Raw genomic sequence first — 17,093 nt, forward strand, 5'->3', positions numbered from 1 at the left:
AGGAAAATGTATGTTCTGGAAAGTCATATATGACAATTTTAAAGTAGGAATGTATATGACTGGAATCTCCCATAATTCCTGAATAAAACTGGCATCTTTCAGTATTATACTTCATGGCTAAAACAACCACCTCACTAGGCTTTATTTCTTACACAGTCTAGTCTTTACTTAAATGAGTCTGAAAAACTTGGGAATATAGCTTACGAAGAAAAATAACCATGAATAATATTAATAATATTCCTCTTCCTGTAACTACTTTAGACCTGGAATTTTTACTAAAAAATTCCTAAAGAAAATTTAAATATATGTTTGTATTTGTTGAATTAAGTACCCCAGTTAATATTTAGAAAAAAACCACTGTTTGGGTGAATGGCATTGATGGTGGCACTAATAATACAGGGATCACTGAACAAAGTCTGTGTCTCAAAACCAGTGTTAAATCAATCTCACAGTAGAAAGGGAAAGAAAGGGGAGTCTAAAGTCACAAAGTCAGACATATTTAGGATCCTTGTCCTTCTGGATCTTTCAGGATCTTCATCATTATAGATGTTTTCTGCCATCTGCCATACTTGCATAATATTGTCTTCTGCTATAAAATAAATCACCCAAGATTCATTGGAATTCCAGGAGAAATTGAATATCTTGGCAGTGTTACCACCATGAATAAACAACAATTCTGGTGGGCCATCTTCTGGAGATTGTTCCTCTCCAATTTTATTTAAATCCCAGGACTTCTGGGAAGATGGCCACCGAGAAAAGCAGCGTTTACTATTCCCGCTAACACTCAATCTCTATTGCCACAAAAATTGGTGCTTTTTATAGTGAGAAAATACCATCAGCAGAGAAATAAAAACTGTAAATACAAGGGACAGAGAAAAAGAAGGCTAGAAGAACAACCAGAGACCAGAAAGAAACCAGCCTACACTGTGGCGGCAGAGCCATGTTGGCACCATCTTCCCTCGCAGGACCAGACTCCAGAGAAGAAAGGGATTCAGAACGGAGCTCAAAACCAGGAAATAAATATGCCAGCCTCACGGCCAAGGGCGCAGCAGCAGTGCCATATTGCCAGCAGAAGTGGTGAGTTCACTGTGTCCTCGACAGCTCCAGATTGGCTCCCTCAACAACCCACCAGGTTCCAGAGAGGAAAGGTAAACAAGGAGCTGAAGTGAGCACCTGCGGATCCTCTGGGTATAATTCAGCAGTTTATTCAGCGCAAAGAACATCTAAAACTCCCAGTGTCCAAGCTCAGCATGCCCTCCAGGGACTCAAAACAGTGCTCAAAACCAGAAAAGAAATACACCAGCCTCACGGCCGAGGGTGTGGTAGTGGTGTCATATTGCCAGTGGCAGCAGCAAGTCCACCAGGTCCACGATAGCTCCAGATCAGCTCACTCAATGACCGTGAGTAAAATTGTGGCCCCTAAGGGAGAAATCTCAGTACTGCACTCCCAGGGACTTGTGCATCTTTGATAATCTCCGTGGATCTGAGATTTTGCAATCCAACTCAGTGAAGGAATAGTGGTGGCAGAGATACCACACCCTAGTCTCAGCTTCCCATGGGAAAAAACCCAGCCTGGCACCCCTATGTTCTCGTGCAGCCTTGATTAACTCCCTGGGTCTGAGACTTTGTGATACAACCCAGTAAAGGAGTAGATGTGACTGAGATTACCAAAGACTGAGATCCAGAGCACCCTAATTGAAGTCGTAGTGACCCAGGGAAGAACCTAGAGAAGGCACAAACTTCTGAAATCATGGGAAAGAGGAATAACAATGGAGCAATGAATACCCACAACCCCACAACATCAGAACCTGATAACACAGAAATTCAGAGACCTCCAGAAGATCAAATCAGGAATATAACTGTAGAAATAATGCAGGACCTTCAAAAAGAATTTAGAGTGTAAAAGCAATAAAGGATGCATTCATTGAAGTAAAGGCCTCAATTCAAAGTATAAACAATTATTAGACTACATGAAGAATAGAATCTCGCTCCTAGAAGATGATCACTCCAAAAATGAATGCATAGTTTATAATTTAGAAAAAATATATTCGATGGCAGGAGAATTTGACATTGGGGAAATATGGGCCCATCTTAAGAGAGCTAACCTAAGAATAATCGGATTAGAGGAGGGAAAAGAAGGTGAAACTAAAGTGATCAAAAGTCTCTTCAAGGAAGTAATAGCAGAAAATTTTCCAAACATGGAGCAAGAGGTCAATACACAGGTCCAAGAATCTTATAGAACTCCCTTTAGACAGGATCAGAGAAGAGGTTTCCCATGCCACATAATTGTCAAAATGACCAATGTGGAAGCTAAGCAGAGAATCTTAAAGGCAACAAAAACAAAAGGCCAAGTGATATTCAGAGGCAAACGAATTAGAATCACTCAAGACTTCCCAAACCAAGTCATGAGAGCCAGAAGGGCTTGGAGTAGCACCAAACTCTGAAAGAAAACAATTTCCAGCCAAAATTTTCTACACAGAAAAACTAACTATCAAATTAAATGGGGAAATATGAAGCTTCCATGACAAACAGAAACTGAAGGAATATATGTCTTCCAAACAAGCACTAGAGAAAATACTCAAGGAGATTAACTACAAAGAAAAAATAGGTAAAACATGCCAGAACCAAAGAAACAAGATTTTCAATCCAGCAGACAACTAAGCAAATAAGAATAAACAGAATCTCAAACAGAAATAAAATCTTAACATGTTAGGAATTAAAAATTATCTCTCAATAATCACACTGAATGTAAAAGGCCTCAACTCCCCAGTAAAAAGACATAAAGTGGCAAAATGGATTACAAATCAGAATCCATCTATCTGGTGCTTACAAGAAACACACCTTACAAGTAAAGAGGAACAAACTCAAGCTAAAGGGCTGGAGCAAGGTAATCCATGCTAATGGTACTCGAAGACAAGCAGGAGTAGCAACTATGATAGCAGACAAGTTAGACTTCAAACCCATACTTATTAGAAGAGACAAAGAAGGTCACATTTTACTGGTAAAGGGAATAGTCCAGCAAGAGGAAATAACAATAATCAACATCTATGCCCCAAACATAGGTGCAGCTATTTTGTAAATCAAACTGTTTGTGACATGACATCACACATAAATCCCAACACAATAATACTGGGAGACTGCAACACACCTCTCACAATACTAGACCGATCTTCCAGACAAAGGGTCAGTAAAGATGTCTCAGAACTAAAGAACACCATTAACCAAATGGACCTGTTGGACACATATAGAATATTTCACCCAACTATAGCAGAGTTTACATTTTTCTCAGCTGCTCACGAAACCTTCTCCAAAATAGATCACATCCTGGGACACAAAATGAGCACTAGCAAATTTAAAAAATGTTACATACTTTCCTGTGTCATTTCAGACCATAATGGAATGAAACTAGAAATCAACTATAAGAAGACCCAGAGAAACAACATAAACATGTGGAGACTGAACACCACACTTCTGAATGAAGAATGGGTCATAGGAGATGTAAGAGGTGAAATCAAGAAATTTCTAGAAACAAATGAAAATAAAGAAACAACATATCAAAACCTCTGGGACACTTTGAAGGCAGTATTAAGAGGAAAATTTATAGCACTGAGTGCTCACATAAGAAAAACAGAAAATCTTCAAATAAATAGCCTAATGACACACCTCAAAGCCCTTGAAAAGCAGGAACAATTAAACCCCAAAGCCAGAAGAAGACAGGAATTTATTAAAATTAGAGCAGAAATTAATGAAATAGAGAATAAAAAAACAATACAGAAAATCAACAAAACCAAAAGCTGGTTTCTTGAAAAACTTAACAAGAATTATAAAACACTAGCCAACCTAACTAAAAAAAAAGAGAGAATCTACCCAAATTATGAAGATAAGGGATGAAAAATGAGACATTACTACTGACAGCATAGAAATCCAGAGGATTATCAGAAACTACTTTGAAAAACTATATTCCAACAAAATGGAAAATCTGGAGGAAATCGTCAACTTCCTAAATAAATACAACCTTCCTAAACTAGTCAAGAAGATATAGAACACTTAAACCAACCAATAACAAAGAGATTGAAACAGCAATAAAGAGCTTACCATCAAAGAAAAGCCCAGGACCAGATGGTTTCCCAAGTGAATTCTATAAAACCTTTATAGAAGAGCTAACCCCAATACTACTCAAACTATTTCGGGAAATAGAAAAAACTGGGACTCTCCCAAATACATTCTATGAAGCCAACATCACACTAATACCCAAACCGAATAAAGACAGTTCAAGGAAGGAAAACTACAGGCCTATATCTCTGATGAACTTGGATGCAAAACTATTAAACAAAATACTAGCAACACACATTCAAAACCACATCAAGAAAATCATTCACCATGACCAGGTAGGGTTCATCCCAGGGATGCAAGGCTGGTTCAACATACAAAAATCAATCCATGTAATTCATCATATAAACAGAATCAAAGACAAAAACCACATGATCATTTCAATAGATGCTGAAAAAGCATTTGATAAAATTCAACATCCATTTATGATAAGAAACACTGCAGAGAATTGGAATAGAAGGAACATATCTCAACATCATAAAAGCAATCTACAATAAGCCCACTGCCAAGATCATATTAAATGGGGAAAAACTTCAAGAATTCCCCCTAAAAACAGGAAGGAGACAAGGATGTCCATTATCACCACTTCTGTTCAATATAGTACTAGAGACTCTAGCCAGAGCAATAAGGCAAGAAAAGGAACTCAAAGGATTACAAATAGGAAAAGAAGAACTCAAACTTTCACTATTTGCAGATGACATGATACCATATTTAGAAAACCCAATAAACTTACCAAAAGGCTTATAGAACTGATAAAAAAAATCAGCAAAGTGTCTGGATACAAAATCAATCTTAAAAAATCAGAAGCTTTCCTGTACACCAACCATAAATCCACTGAAAAAGACATTCAGGAAACACTTCCACTCAGGATCTCCCACAAAAGAATAAAATAATTAGAAATAAACTTAAACAAGGAGGCAAAAGATCTCTGCAAAGAAAATTATAAAATGTTGAAAAAAGAAATCGAAGAAGATCTTAGAAGATGGAAAGATCTTCCATGTTCATGGATTGGCAGAATAAATATAATTAAAATGGCCATCTTCCCAAAAGTTATCTACAGATTCAATGCAACTAGAATAGCAATCGCTCAAAATACAAACAACAAATGCTGGCGAGGATGTGGAGAAGTGGGAACTCTAAAACATCGTTGGGGGGATTGCAAATTAGTGCAACCACTTTGGAAAACAGTATGGAGAATCCTCAGAAGAATGGGAACAAATCTACCATTTGATCCAGCAATAGCACTTCTGGGTATCTACCCAAAAGAAAAGAAGCCAATCTACCAAACCAATGCCTTTGTATCTGTGTTCATAGCTGCTCAACTCACCATAGCCAAACTATGGAACCAGCCAAGATGTTCATCAACAGATGAATGGATTACAAAACTGTGGGTTATGTACACAATGGAATTTTACTCAGCCATCAAAAAAAAACTCAATTACATTATTTTCAGGGAAATGGATGGATCTTGAGGACATTATGCTAAGTGAGATTAGTCAGTCACAAAAAATAAGAAATCAGATGCTTTCCCTAATATGTGAAAGTTAAGGAGAAATGGGTCATAGGAGGAACTCTAGATGAAAAAGGAAATCCTATAGAGGAGCAAACAAGACAACCTAAATGAGGGGATGGGAGGAGGGAAGAAGGAAATTCTCTAAATACACACAATGTACTTAAACATATCGAAGCCAACCACTAAGCCAATCAGGGAAAGGAGGGATGGGGAGGGAATGGGGTGGAAATTGGATAGGGGTTAAATCATTGATGTGTACATGTATGTACACACAAGTTTTTACCCCAATATGATGTATGAATATAATGCACCAATAAAAAATTTAAAAAAATTAAAAATAAATTAAAAATAAATCCCAGATATTCAGTCTATGATCAGTACCACTGGAAGCTAAGATAGTCTCATTATGAGGTGATCACTAAACCAGGAATATTTCATCCTTATGTGATTCAAAGGAATACAACTTTAAGTTTCAGATTTCTCAGGTCTCATAAGGCAACAGTCTTGTCAGCTGATCTTGCAACAAGAATGAATTCACTATAAGGATAGAAAGAGATGCAGTTCACTGAGCAGTGTGAGCATAAACTGAATGGCTTAGTTTGGAAGTATTGTTTGAATAGGTATCCAAAATCATAAGTTTATGATCGTCAGCAACTGACCCAAACAGGGACTCATGGAACAGATGCCAGGAAACATCTTCTACTATTGCTGTATGTCCTGTAAAAATGGTCTTTGCATCAACTACTTTTTATTCCTTTGGAACAGCACTGATGTCCCACAGGCAGATGGTATGGTCATCGGAAGCACTAAGTAAATACCCACTGAGATTTGAGTTCCAAGAAAGCCCGTAGCCTTCCTTCTGAAGTAAACAGGAGGCAAGTCTGGGTTGCACTATCCACAAGGCTCTGGTTTAGAAGGATGTTTTATATAATCAAAACAAGACTGTTGCTGGGTATGGTGGCTCACACTTGAAATTCCAGCATTTTCGAGGCTGAGGCAGGAGGATCATGGTTCATGGACAGCCTCATCCACTTTGTGAGGCCCATTGCAACCCAGTGAGAACCTGTTTCAAAATAGAGAATAATGTTGGCTTTGGGCTTATTGTATTTTGCCTTAATGATATTGAAATACATTCCTTCTATTCCAATTTTCTGCAGTGATTTTAAAGTGAATGGGCACATCATATTGAATGGGAAAAACTTTGAGAATTTTCTCTAAAATCAGGAACAAGAAAACGATGCCCACTATCACCACTCCTTTCAATATAGTTCTTGAGACTTGCAATAAGACAAGAGAAGGATATCAAAGGAAATCAAGTAGGAAAAGTGGAATTATAACTATCCTTGTGTGCAGATGACATGATTCTTTCTCTAGAAGACCCAAAGAACTCAACCAAAAGACTACCAGAGCTGATAAACTAATTCAGCAAAGTTGTAGGACAAAAAAATCTATCTAAAGAAATCAGTTGCTTTTCTATATGCCAATAATGAATCCACAATGAAAGAAATAAAGAAAACAATTTCATTCACTACAACCTCTAAATCAACAAAACACTGAAGAATAAACCTAACCAAAGATGTAAAAGACCTCTACACTAAAAACTATAAAACATTAAACAAAGAAATTGAGCCAGGCATGGTGGCGCATGCTTGTAATCCCAGCATTCAGGAGGCTGAGACCAGAGGATCACAGTTTGCCGACAGCCTCAGCTACTTAGTGAGGCCCTCTGCAACTTAGTGAAACCCTGTTTCAAAATAAAGAATGAAAAACAGGGCAGGGCTGTAGCTTGGAGGGCAAATGCCCCGGGTTCCATCCCCAGACACACAGACACACACACACACACACACACACATACACACACACACACACACACACACACATAATTGAAGAATTCCTTGGCAGATGGAAAGATATCCATTGCTCATGTATAGGCAGAATATATATATATATATATATATATATATATATATATATATATATATATATATATAATCAAAATGGCCATTCTGTCAAAAGTGATCTACAGACTCAATGCAATTCCTATCAAAATATCAATGACATTCTTCATAGTAACCTAGAAAAATCAGTCATGAATTTTATATGAAGAAAAAAATAGACCCAGAATAGCCAAAGCAATCCTCAGGAATAAGAACCATACAAAAGGCATCACAATCCCTGACTTCAAATTATACTACAGAGCTATAGTAGTAAAATCAGCACGGTACTGACACAATAGGCATACAGACCAATGGAACAGAATAGAAGATACAGAAACAAACCCACACACCTATAGTCAATTGATCTTTGACAAAGAGGTCAAACTTATATGCTGGAGAAAAGACAGCCTTTTCAACAAATTATGCTGGGAGAACTGGCTATCCATTTGTAGAAAGATGGAACTAAATCCTTAACCTCTCACCATGCACAGGAATCAACTCGAGATGGAGCAAAGACTTCGAAATTAGACCAGAAACTGTGAAGTTATTAGAAGAGAACATAGGCTCAACACTACAACATATAGGAACAGGCAGTGACTTTCTCAAATTCCCAAAGTGCAGGAAATGAAAGCAGGAATTAACAAGTGGGTGGCATCAAACTAAAAAATTTCTGCTCATCAAAGGAATCTATCAAGAATATAAAGAGAGGACTGGGAGGAAGATGGCAACCAAGTAAATCAGCTTCTATCAACACTGCTGAAACTCAAACTCCATAGTGGCAAAAATAACATCTTACAGAGTCAAAAACTACTATCAATAGAGAAATAAAAGCTATAAATATAAGAGACAGAAAAAAAGGAAGACTAGAATAATCTGAGAAGCAGAAAAGAAAGTGGCCCAGTCTCAGCCTCTCGAATGCTGGGTTTACAGGCTTGCATCACCATACCCGGTTTCTGATCCTTTAATTTCTGAGCATGAATTTGGCTTGCTTGTAAATTGATAACTTGCTGCCCTGGTGATAAGGTCAAATTAGACAGATTACTTCTTTGGTTCATAAATGGCATTAGTACATGTAAAATATCCTTGGAGAGTCAAAAGAAAATGTTCATGTGTGTCTACACTCCCACTTGCTAGGTATCTCTCAAATCCAGAATTGATGAGTCTGTTGTATTTATATCAGCAAAGGATGACAAAATAACAACTGATGAGACTGCAGGAAGGTGAGAATTAAATAATAGGACTTTCTGGTGAGTCCAAATAGATCTAGCAAATGGAAGGAGTAACAATAAATTGCATTTGGTTTGAGACAGAAAACCAGCATTTCTCTACTATCTGTCTTTAGATTGTTTGCAGTGATGTCAAGGATGGACTAAAATGCCCAGAATTCTTTTTCCCAGAATGTTTCCAGTTAAGATGGGTGACAAGAGAGATCTTCTCTAAGGAGCTGGTGACTCTGCCATGTACACTCAGCCCTAGCCCTGGTGGTTCTTGGTGTGAGTGCTGGCCTTCATCTCTTACACCAGCCCCTGGAGAGCTGGGCTGAGCTTACTGAACTTTTTGTCTAACAGTGAAAGGGGGCAGAAGTTGACCCTCCCATCCTCTAATAATACAGTCCAAGAACTTGTCCCACCTTTACCTGCCTGGGAGCTTGGCCCTTCACCAACTGGGCTGCCATTGTCCAAAAACAGATAGTAAATTCTATGCATTGTACAGGCTTCTTAGAGTTTACCCCTCAGTTCTTGTGCCCCAATTTTTTTCCCTCCCACAGTATGGCTCTCCAGATTTTGGCTGGAGAACTAAAATGTCCCTTTATTACAGTGGCCCACTCAGGAGCCAGCCTAACGAATATATTTGTTCATCAGCGCAGTCAGCTGGTCAGGAGATTTAGGCAACTTAGAGGTGAGAGCTTAGTATGTTCACATGGTATGCTGAGATAGGTGTGTGTTGATGAGGAAAGCCTGTCAGATTGGAAGCTCAGAGTTTAGACGGAAGCTCAAAGGGCTCAATTTCTGAGGCATCTATCATAAGGCCCAGCAGGGCTCCTTCTAAGACAAAGCCTTGGAAGGCAAGGTGCTGGCTGCAAGGTGCTGGCTGCAGGAGGCCTGGTCCCACCTCCCCTACAGCATCCTGGGGCTCCATGGGAGTGTTCATTACCTGCCTCTCCCCATCTGAGCTCCCCCAGGATTGACCAACAGACTAGTTCACCTGACCCAAAGAGCTGCTCGTGCTGAGCAAAGAGCTGCCCTGTCCCCAAGTTGCACAATTTGGGGAAATGACCTGGGAATGGAGAGCTCACTACAGCGCAGAGATTTTTCCATTGCTGTTTTTCTAGGAAATGACCTGGAGGGACTTTCCCAGGCACCTGGCTTCCCTCCTGCCCAGGAGGTCAGGGCAGGGGAGAAGGCTCAGGATAAATACCAGCCTCCACTCCCTACAGCCAGCGATCAGTAGCTCTGCTCCACTGGGCATCAGGCAAGGAAGGCTACACACCATGAAGCTATTCATGGGCCTGATTTTCTGCTCCATGGTCCTGGTACATGAGGACATGGAGGCTGACCAGGAAGCCAACAGATGGGGCTCAAGTGGTAGATACCCTAATCTTTACAGACCTTACGGCCTGCCTGGCAAGTACTGAGCTTCCTCCTCACTCTGGCTCAGAACACTGCCCGTGAGCTCCTGAGCATGGGGACTGGAGTTGTTACCAGTGTCCACAGAAAGTGGTGGAGGGACCACAAATTGTTTTAATAAACACATAAGAAATTAGGAAAAAATAAAATAAATAAAAAATAAATGTATCTACTGTTTAGTGTCCACTAGGCACAAAGTAGTGACAGTATTGCAACTTGAGGCACAAAGAGAGATTAATGGCAGTGTTACAACATGTAATTCAGATTATCATTTGCTAAAGAGCCAATGCATTATCTGAGCTAAAAGAAAAAGTAAGAATCACGTGAAATTTATTTAACTCAATAAAATATATCTTGAAATATACCTTTGCATGTAAGATAGAAATATATAATTTCTTGATACTTTTCATCTAAAAAAAAGAACCTAAAGAGAAAGCCCACAGAATGGAAGAAGATCTTTACCAGCCACCACTCTGATAGAGGGCTAATATCTAGAATATTTAAAGGGCTCAAAATACTCTACACTAGCAAAACAAACAACCCCAAAAAGAAATGGGCCACTGAATTGAATAGACACTTCTCAAAAGAAGAGATACAAATGGCCAATAGACACATGAAAAGATGTTCAATATCATTAGCCGTCAGGGAAGTGCAAATCAAAACTACACCGAGATTCCATCTAACCCCAGTCAAAGTGGCAAGCACAAAAGAATCAAATAACAACAAACGCTGGTGAGGATGTGAGGACAGAAGAACTCTTTTACACTGTTTGTGGAAGTGCAAACTAGTTCAACCACTATGGAAGTCATTGTGGAGATTTCTTAGAAAACTGAGAATGGATCCACCATATATGATCTGGCTCTACCACTCCTGGGTATCTTTTGGAAGGGGCTGAAATCGGAGAACTACAATGACATATGCATACGTATGTTTATAGCAGCGAAATTTGTAATAGCCAAAATATGGAACCAACCTAGGTCTCCATCAACAGATGAATGGATTACAAAATTATGGGAAATACACACAATGGAATTCTACTCAACTATAAAGAAGAACAAATCATGTCATTCGCAAGAAGATGGAAAAATCTGGAGAACATGTTGAGATCAGCTAAGCACAGAAAGAGAACAGACATATGTTCTCTCTAATATGCCCAAACTGGGGAACACAGGGGATACCAGAAGGACACCAGATAATGGAGGGGAAAACCTAGCAAAGCTAGAATGTAAGAGTAGGAGAGGAAGAAGGCTGAAGTTGAGTAATGGAGGAGCTATTTTTTAATATGTTTAAAAGAATATATGTACCATGGTTAACCTGGACACTCATTGTTTGGAAGGGGAAAAGAGAATCAGGACAGAGATAGGGCATCAAGCACTGTGTGAATATATGCCATTTTCAATATGATCCACATAAAAATAAAAATAAAAATAAATTGCATTGTATAGTTAAGGATTAAACCTAATAACATTAATTCCTTTTATAATTTCAATAGAATGTATGGGGAAGAGAGGAATTAGGGTAGGATGTAGAAGGAAGTTCACCAAGTGCTGTGTGTATGTATGTCCTTATCACTTTGAATTTCATTATTAGGTGTAATTACAATGTATCAGCAAAAGTATATTAAAAATGAGGCAAAATGAAAAAAAAACATTTAAAAATAGGGCTGGAGGTTTAGCCTGAAGGTAGAATGTCCCTGGGATCCATCCCCAGTACCACACACACACAAAAAAAGCAAGACTGTCACTTTATGGATACTTTGTCGCAATTATGGAGGAAAGCATATGGTGGCCCAGTTTACCTATCCTTCCTGGTTCATCTTGATTTCTGTATCAATTTTCCCACTAATTGAGCCAAAACCTCCAAATTTTCCTTTCTTACTGTTGTGGTATGATGCATCAAACTGAGCATCGTCATTAGGTAGCTGCACGCTGGCTATCACAAGGTGTTTTTTTCATATAATATGTGTGTCCCCAGGATGAGTCAATGAATGCTGAAATCTTTTTCTTCTGGTCTGGCTACATCTGGGAGCCAATGTGCATTTAAAAATAAATGAGATAAAATGAAAATAGGCTGGGATATTTCAAAGCATGGGTCATCACCAAATCATACAGAAAAGGGGTGCTCTTTTTCCATATTTTGTGCTCCTCATTGATCACACACCTTTCCATTGTGTCATCACAGGCTGCTTCCTTGTTGGCCATGGAGGCAAGCTAGTCTGCTATCCTGGGGTAGTACATTGTGGGAGGGGCAGGGAGGCTGCAGGTGCTTGCTCTGCACATGCTCCCTCTATTGTATATGCTTTGTTTTAATTCCAACTATATATAATGTTTTCAATATTTATTCCAGCCCTTGAAATTATATAATTCTTAATAATTATCTAAGATTTCATTAAATCAAAATTATCTCCCATAAATTTACATATTTTAAAGCACTGAGATTACAAGTGTGCACCACCATGCCTGGTTATGTTAAAGAATATATAAATATATAAATATATGATATTTAAAATATATAAATATATAATATAAATATATAAAATATATATACTTTAAGGACACCACTTGTGTGTGTATGTGCATGTATATATACACATATACATATGTGTACTCTCAATAGTGTGCCACTGTACTACCCAAAGTGTGCTGACCTGATAGTATTTACTCAATAGGAGTAACTCCTAGTTGAACTAAATAGGTTAGTTAATATGAATGCTACATAATAATGGTAATAGATTAAAGCCATACCTAATTTATCATTCTGTGATCTATTTTGTTAAGTATTACTGAATCATGGCCATCGAAACTTCACTACATTTATATTACCATTGTGTCAAGCTGGTCAAAATATGGTAGAAATTCAAATAGGTCAGAGGGCTGTCAAATAAGACACTAAAGTGATACACTGAAAACAAGCCAGAAGCAATGCAAAAATCAATAAAGATATTTGAGAAATAGCAAGGGTTGACCAGGCCTTCTGGGCAGGTCTGCCAGGCAGAGGGTATCTTGGTTAATCCACAAACCAACCACAACTATAAAGACTAAAGAGGATAGATGTAAGTAGTTTATACTTCCTTTGTTGAGACTCTTTAGAGCCATAACAAAATAAGCATATATGTGTAACTAAAGTTTCTGATGTTGCTGGTCATCAATAAACCTGTAGGCTAATTCTCAGTGTCCTGGAAGCATTCTTGGCATTTAACAATTAGTAGTAAAATTACTATTATAGCAGGTAATCCATAGTGCAGTGGTCAAGAAAATAGGCTCTCAACAAAATAGGAGAAAATTTTTGCCACCTACTCCTTCGATAAAGGACTAATGTCTAGAATATACAGAGAACTCAAAAAATTAAGTACTAAGAAAACAAGTAACCCAATAAAAAAAGAAATTAGTATAGACACTTCATGAAAGAAGAAATTTAAGTTGCCATTAAAAGCATGAAAAATACTCAATATCATTAGCAATCAGAGAGATGCAAATCAAAACTACCCTGAGATTGCACCTAACTCCAACTAGAATTCAAAACACAATAACAATTGCTGGCGAGGATGTGGAGAAGTTGGAACTCTAATACATTGTCGATAAGATTGCAAATTAGTGCAACTACTTTGGAAAGTAGTATGGAGAATCCTCAGAAGAAGAATAGGAAAAAACTTACCAGATGCTTCAGCAATACCACTTCTGGGTATCTACCCGAAAGAATAAATACCAAACTACAGACTAATGCAAGCATATCTATGTTCTTAGCTACAAAATTTATCATTGCCAAACTATGGAACCAGCCAAGATGTCCATCAACAGATGCATGGATTGCAAAACTATAGGATATGTACACAATGAAGAACACAATTATGTCATTTACAGGGAAATGGATGGAACTGGAGAACATTATGCTGAGTGTGATTAATCACAAAAAGTAAGAAATTGGATGCTCTTCCTAATATGTGGAAGCTAGAGAGAAAATTAATCATAGGAGGAACTCTATATGAAAGAGGAGAAACCATAGATGAGCAAATATGCAACCTAACTGAGGGGGATGGGAGGAGGGAAGAGGAAAATTCCCTAATGTACATGATGCACATCCACGAACATATCAAAGTTAATCACTAAGTCAAATATGAGGAAGGATGTGGAGGGAATGGGTTGGGAATTGGGTAAGGGCTAAATGGGTGATGTGAGCATGTATGCCTCCACCATCTTGTACTCCATTAAGATGTATGACTACAACACACCCATAAAAATTTTTTTAAAATAGTAAAAGAAGAAGAAAAACAAGAAGAAGAAGAAGAAGAAGAAGAAGAAGAAGAAGAAGAAGAAGAAGAAGAAGAGGAGGAGGAGGAGGAGGAGGAAGAGGAGGAGGAAGAAGAAGAGGAAGAAGAGGAAGAAGGAGGAGGAGGTAAAGAAGGGCTCTGAGATGAGGCTGTCTGTTTGACCATCACACTCACAAGTTTTCCAATGACTCTGTGTCTGTATAAGTATTGTCAGCAGCAGAACTATCTTCTGAAAGTTGTAAGGATTGATGAGACAATGCTGGGCATGTTATAAATCTTCCATGAATGTTAGCTTTTGCCACAGTGGAAATCATTATTTTTTTACTAGCACACTGAAAAGTCCACAAAACTAGTCTCTGATTTCCAATACTTTCTGAAAGTTGAAAATCTCTTTCTTCAAACCCATTTTAGAAATGAACAAATTGAGACACAAAGAAATATGATTGCTTTTCCAAGGCTTAAGATCCTTATGGAGATAAAGCTAAGATTAGAACTCAAAGCACACACTTTGGGGATACCATTTTTTTTCATGTAATATCTATTCTCACCTTTCTCTTGAAACCACATGGGAGCAAAGTGAAGAGGTCAAGATTTTCTTTTCCATAATCAGGATATATTTTTCTCATGTATGGTAAAAAATTGAACAGTGTATCATCCTTTTGAAAAAAAAATAAGTCATATCATATTAGACATTTTGAATAAAGGATGCTTATAGATGTCTGGGTATAGTACCTTGCTGTGATAAATACATGTTCAATAACAAATATAGTAAGAGAGAAGGATGTATGTAGTATATGTTGGTAGCAATAGGGCACAAAAATACCAATTTCTTAACAAATATGTCTTGAGAAACTACCTTGTAATGTGCTAGTTATTAAGCTCTACACAATACTACCCTGGGCCTTGATAACAAGGAGTTTAAAATCTGGAAGAGACAGAACTGTTTATAAACAAGTAAATTAATAGCTATTTACTCAATTAAAAAATTATAAAGAAAAATGAGAGCCGGGTGTGGTGGCGCACACTTGTAATCCCCATGCTTGGGAGGCGGAGACAGGAGGATTGTGTTGGTTCGAAGTCAGCCTCACTGGCTTAAGAGACCCTGTTTCCAAATAAAAATATATATAAAAAAATAGGTCTGGGAGGGGATTGTAGCCTGGAAGTAGAAGGGCTTCCAGGAACCCCAGTACCACCAAAACAAAAAGAAAAAAAAAGAAAAAAATAAAGAAAAATGAAAGGTGTAAGTGATTAAGAGAGGAAGACCTGTTTCAGATTAGATGGCAGAAATAACCTTTTTGAAGGAGTGGCATCTAAGCAGAGATCTTAAGGGCAGATAAAGTACAGCCAGGACAAGGATGTTGGGCTGGGCAGAGAACCAGGCAGAAGGAGTCTCGAGGCTAAAGTCCTAAGGAATAAAAACTCTTGACCTGATCTGTCATATGAAAGAAGGCAAAACTAATGGAGCAGTGAGAGAGGAAAAGAAGGGCTCATGGACAGCTTTAAGAATGGAGAAAGAGGCAGCTGTGTCTGTTCAGGGCTTTGTAAGCTATAGTGAAGATTTTGTATTTAATTGTGAGGGTGGTGGGAGCCTATTGAAAAGATATATTTTGAGTTTATTTTTATTTATGGTAAGTGGATTGCTGGGTTAATGGAATTTAGGAGAAAAGTTAGCGATCTGGTTATTAATCTATGGTAGAGAGAGTGGTTTGCATCTTAGGGAGAGGTAGAACAGTAAGTAAAAACAGAAGTGGACAGAATTAAGATGTATTTTAGAGGCAACATCTATAGTGCAGGCGCACACAAAAATATTATATTTGATATAAAAAGAATGTGGATTGATGATCTCAGAGAAATGTTTTTTTTTTGTTTTGTTTTGGGTTTTTTTGGTGGTACTGGGCTTCCTGGAAACCCTTCTACCTCTGGGTTACACTCCCACACCTATTTTAGATTTTTTTATTTGGAAACAAGGTCTCTTAAGCCAGTGCTGCGAGCTTCGAACCAGCGCAATCCTGTCTCCGCCTCCCAAGCGTGGGGATTACAAGCGTGCGCCATCATGCCCGGCGAAATGTTAGTTTTAAATAATGTAATAGAGCTGGGCGTGGTGGCGCACGCTTGTAATCCCAGCATTTGGGAGGCTGAGACCGGAGGATCGCGGTTGGCGGCCGCCTCAGCTACTTAGTGAGGCACTTTGTAACTCAGTGAGACCCTGTTTCAAATATATATATATATATATATATATATATATATATATATATATATATATATATATATGGATAAAGTTTGAATCACTTTTATCTGCTGTCACTGTATTCAAAAGTTTCCTGAATTCTAACATACACATTAAAAGTCAATCTTTTGCTAGAAATAATGGTACATGCCTGTAATTCTAGTAATTGGGAGGCTGAGACAGAAAGTTTACAGTTTTGATGTCAGCCTCAGAAATTTAGTGAGACTCTCAGAAACTTAGTGAGATCCTATTTCAGAATAAAAAATAGAGGACTAGAAGTTTAGTAAAGAGTTAGAATGCCTCTGGGTTCAGTCTTAGTCTTTCTATCTCTCTCAAATCAGGATAATTTATAATCCAATATATTAAATTAAAATGTCATGCTTTTTATTTTTTATGCAGCATGAAAAATCCC

The 17,093-nt window shown here is 38.0% G+C and overlaps 1 pseudogene across 1 annotated transcript; it reads right to left on the bottom strand.

Moving 5' to 3' along the window:
• Positions 1-499: 499 nt before the first annotated feature.
• On the bottom strand, positions 500-12,388 carry LOC308267311 (histone-binding protein RBBP4-like; annotated as a pseudogene). Its single transcript has 3 exons — positions 11,943-12,388; positions 5,985-6,584; positions 500-731 (listed from the first exon to the last, which is right to left on the bottom strand). The product of its transcript is annotated as a histone-binding protein RBBP4-like (transcript).
• Positions 12,389-17,093: the final 4,705 nt, after the last annotated feature.

This window comes from Muscardinus avellanarius (genome assembly GCF_963383645.1).
Source record: "Muscardinus avellanarius genome assembly, chromosome: 9".
NCBI classification, from domain to species: domain Eukaryota; kingdom Metazoa; phylum Chordata; class Mammalia; order Rodentia; family Gliridae; genus Muscardinus; species Muscardinus avellanarius.